This window comes from Dasypus novemcinctus, chromosome 17, assembly GCF_030445035.2.
Source record: "Dasypus novemcinctus isolate mDasNov1 chromosome 17, mDasNov1.1.hap2, whole genome shotgun sequence".
NCBI classification, from domain to species: domain Eukaryota; kingdom Metazoa; phylum Chordata; class Mammalia; order Cingulata; family Dasypodidae; genus Dasypus; species Dasypus novemcinctus.
The window spans coordinates 98490070-98494763 of record NC_080689.1 but is presented as its reverse complement, the minus strand read 5'-3'; the positions used below and the strand labels follow the sequence as shown (position 1 = coordinate 98494763).

The 4694-nt window shown below is 47.1% G+C and overlaps 1 long non-coding RNA gene across 1 annotated transcript; it reads right to left on the bottom strand.

The window, feature by feature from the left end:
* Positions 1-1088: 1088 nt before the first annotated feature.
* On the bottom strand, positions 1089-2216 carry LOC139436710 (uncharacterized). The gene is made up of 3 exons (XR_011646052.1): positions 1995-2216; positions 1525-1611; positions 1089-1238 (listed from the first exon to the last, which is right to left on the bottom strand). It is a non-coding gene; the product is annotated as an uncharacterized lncRNA (long non-coding RNA).
* Positions 2217-4694: the final 2478 nt, after the last annotated feature.

The following is a 4694-nucleotide window of genomic DNA, read 5'->3' as shown; positions in this document are numbered from 1 at the left end:
CCAAGAATGGTGCTGCACACATGGAGAGCTGACACAACAAGATGATGCAATGAAAAGAAACACTGATTCCCAAGCTGCTGACAACAACAAAAGCAGACAAAGAAGATGCAGCAAATAGACACAGAGAGCAGACAACTGGAGCAGGGCGGGGATGAGGGGAGAGAAATAAATAAATAAATCTTTAAAAAAAATAAGTTGAATATAGATTTGCCAGTGACCCAGCACTATCACTATTGGGTCTACATCCAGAATTGAAAGCAGTGATACAAATACACATCTGCACACCCATGTTCATAGCAGTGCTAGTCACGATGTCAAAAGCTGGAAAGAACCCAGGTGTCCATCAACTGACAAATGGATAAACAAACAGTGGTATATTCCCACAATGGAATATTATGCAGTACTTAAGAAGAAATGGGCAAGTGGATTTGGCCAGACAGATAGGGCATCTGCTTACACATGGGAGGTCCAAGGTTCAAACCCAGGGCCTCCTGATCCATGTGATGAGCTGGCCCACGCACAGTGCTGATTTTCCCAAGGACTTCTGTGGCACGCAGGGGTGTCACCCGCATTGGGGAGCCCCACGTGCAAGGAGTGTGTCCTGTATGGAGAGCCACCCAGCGTGAAAGAAAGTGCAGCCTGCCCAGGAGTGGTGCCACACACACGGTGAGCTGACAGAACAAGATGATGCAACAAAATGAGGCACAGATTCTGGGTGTCGCTGACAAGAATACCAGTGGACACAAGAAGAACACACAGCAAATGGACACAGAGAGCAGACAACTGGGGGTGGGGTAGGGAAGGGGAGAGTAATAAAAAATAAATCTTAAAAAAAAAAAAAGAAGTCCTAAAACATTTGACAACATTAGTGAACCTGGAGGACATTATGTTGAGTGAAGCAAACCAGACACAAAAGAACAAATACAATAAATACAGGATCGTTATGAATTAAATATATAACATATTGTATGATTCCGTTTATATAAAATGTAAATATAAATCAATTTGTAGAGGGAAAATAAAAGTATCTGTGCAAGAATAGCCAAAAAGAGGCGCTGTGAACAGCAGGGGAAGCACAGATGGAGAAGTGATGGATTTACTTTTTTTATTATTATTCAAATTAAGAAAATGCTCTAGTAATGATGGAGGTGATGAATGCAAAACTATGTGATGGTGCCAAATACCACTGATTGTGCGGTGAACTGTATGCTTTGTTGATCCGTATCGATAAAAATGATCTGTTAAAAAAAAATGACAAACAGCACTTAAAAATGGGAAACTATGTAAATAACACTTTCACCAGAGAAGAAACATTCCATTCTTTTCATCACTAGGGAAATGCAAATTAAAATCTGCTATGACTTATCATATAGACATAGTAAAATGGCTAAAATCAAGAAAGATAATACCAACTGTTAATGATGATATGGAAAACCTGCAGCCCTTATACATTTCTAGTGAGAATGCCAAAAGGTGCTACCACTTTGGAAACATTTTGTCAGTTTCTTAAAAATATAAACTTACATCATTGTTGCTAGTTCCACTCGGAGATATCTATCCAAGACAAATTGCTGTACCATGATTCCCACAGCAAGTTCATGGCCACCAAAACTGGGGAAAAAATACAAATGCCTACCACCTGGGGCTTGGATAAGAGAAGGTGGTACATCGTAAATAGCTTTGCAGCTCTAACTAGGTAATTTCATTCAACTAACTTTCACAGATAAGTTATCCGCGTCTGGAAAAATGCCAAAGATTGAAGCAGGCCCCGAGCCCCCCGCCGCCCACGGGTCCCCGCGAAGGCAGCCCCCAAACCCCCAAACCGGGGGCGCCGCGCACAACCGTCCAGCGAGCCGGAGCTGCGCGCGCCCTCAGCGCAGCGCGGGGACGGCCGCTCGCCCGCTTTTCCGCGCTGCCGGCGGCCCCCGCAGCCCCGCGCCCCGCTGCGCCCACAGGCCCGCCCCGCCGCCGCCAGGTGGGGCCCGCACACGTACCGGGCTCCGGGCGAGCGCAGGCGTGAGTCAGAGGAGGGGCCGCGCGCTTCGTCTGAGGGTTCCGCGCAGCGCTCGCTGCCCGCCCCTGAGCCAGACACACCCCTCCGCACGCACGGGGGCCCCGCACAGAGGAAGTCCCACACACGGGGAGCCCCGCGCACGGGTAGCCCGGCGCGGCACCTCGGCCCAGCACGAGGACCAGGACACCGCCCGGACCCGAACACCAGAAAGTCGGAAAGGTGCAGCCGCCGCGCCGCGTGCTGGGCGGGGCCTCAGGGGGCGGGGCTGAGCGGTGGGGAAAGCGGCTGCGCGGCCAGCAGCGGGGCTGAGCGGTGGGGAAGGCGGCTGCGCGGCCAGCAGCGGGGCTGAGCGCCCGCCACGCCCTTGCCAGGAGCCCCACCCCAGCCGCGGCCCGAGGCGGACCAGCGCGTATGTGGGGCTCCTGCCGCTCCCGTCCCACTAGACTTTGGGGGCCCCTATCTGCGTCCTCCGGGAGGAGGGCCTTCCCCCCCCTCCCCCCCCCCCCCCCCCCCCCGAGATCTGGCCAGCGCCTGGCAGCCACGCAGATCCCCCTGGCCAGGAATGGGGACGCCTCCCGGGAGGAGCTGCCGCTCCCCACCCCCACCCCGTTGTGAGATAAATGTTCTTCTACATCACAGAAGACTGAAGCTCAGGGTGCAGCGCAATAAAGGGCAGCTGGAGGTGGACTGGGTGGGGGGCGGGAAGTCTCATTGTAAACAGATGGTTACTGGCTCCTTTTTAGCTAACAGGTCATGATTCTAGGACCCAAGATGATAAAAATAGTTAAAATGGAGAGAATTATTGTAGTTTCCCAAGATACACAGGATTTTTAAAGTGGAAAATCTTAAAGGGAAATTAAGACCTATGAAATGCTATGGTTATAAGTGAATCAACACTTGAACTATTTTAGAGCAATACTTGGGACAAACTATCAGTAATTCATCTTTTAGGACTTGTGTAATCACTCCAAACAAATTATTCCTGTAATGTCAAAAAAGTATCATATAAATGGAAACTTAAAAAAATTTTTATTTAATTCTTTTTTTAAGCTACCTTGATCATAAAAAATGTTACATTAAAAAATATGAGGTTCCCACCCTCCCACCCCCCACTATACTATGCAAATAAAGAGAGAAAGAATGATGATTAATGGCTGGCAGGGGTTGAGGGGAGTGGGGAAGGTGGAGTAACTCCTTTTGGGTCTATGAGATTTCCTTTGGAGTGGATAAAAATGTTCTGAAATTAGATAAATTTGATGCACAACATAGTGAATGTACTAAATGCCATAGAATGTACTGTTAAAATAGTTAATTTTATGTTACGTCACTTTCACCTAACAAAAAATATACAGATAATGTGATGTGGAGGAAAAAGAAACTCTCATAATTATAATGCTCTTTGGTGCTTGAAAGTAACACTTTCTTTCTACTATATCTCTCACCTGCACAGTTCTGAGTTGTCACCTGCTGATGGCAGGGTTCCATGCCATCCGAAAGAACAAGGTGTGCCTACATTGCAAAGGAGCCACAAAAATCCTGACTGGTTCCTGTTCAAGGAATAGGTTTCTCTAGTTCTAAAAATGGCTAAAAACGAGGGTATTAAGTTAAACAAGTATTATCAACACAGATATACTCAAGAGTGAATTAGGAGGAAAAGGAATTTTGCAATTGAGAAAGTCTCTTGCTAGTCTTCATTACTAGAACCAATTAAAGCATTTTCTTTTCTGGTCAGAGGGTTTTTCTCCTAGCTCACTTAAGCTTCCCCTCTTCTATTAGTGCCTTTGCAGGGTCCTCTCTGACCACATGGACCTTCCCTGCCATTCTTTATGTCCCATTTCTCCCCTCCTCCCTCCAGTTCCTCCTCCCCCTCCTCCTCCTGCCTCTTCTCTGTCTTCTCTCAGGCTTTTCTAAGCCACAAGAGGCCTCATTTCCATTGTCATAGAACCCTCAAATCCCAAAGAACTACAGAATCATTCATCAAAGTTTGCAAGTTTTTTCTTTCACTTGTGTAGAGGACATGATCTTATTTGGTTACTGTTTGCATGGAGTATCTTTTTCAAAGATTTCACTTTCAGCAGTTTTTATCCCTGGATCTAAGGTGAGTCTCTTGTAGGCAGCACATGGATGGCTCATGTTTTTCCATCCATTCTGTCAGCCTATATCTTTTTTTTAAGATTTACTTTATTTCTATTCCCTTCCCCCTCCATTGTCTGCTCTCTGTGTCCATTTACTGTGTGTTCTTCTGTGTCTGCTTGCATTGTCTGGCAGCACTGGGAAACTGTCTCTTTTTTTGTTGCATCATCTTGCTGTGTCTGCTCTCCATGTGCAGTGCCACTCCTGGGTGACCTGCACATTTTTTTCACATGGGGCGGCTCTCCTTGTGGGGCACACTCCTTATACATGAGGCACCGCTATGCAGGGGCACCCCTGCATGGCAGGGCACTCCTTGAGCACAGCAACACTGCATGTGGGCAAGCTTACCACACAGATCAGGAGGCCCTGTGGATTGAACCCTGGACACTGCATGTGGTAGACGGATTCTCTAGCTGGTAAGCCATGTCTGCTTCCCAGCCTATATCTTTTGATTGGGGAGTTTAATCCATTCACATTCAATGATATTACAGTAAATGCATTATTTACTTCTATCATTTTATTCTTTGGTTTTCATATGTCATGTCTT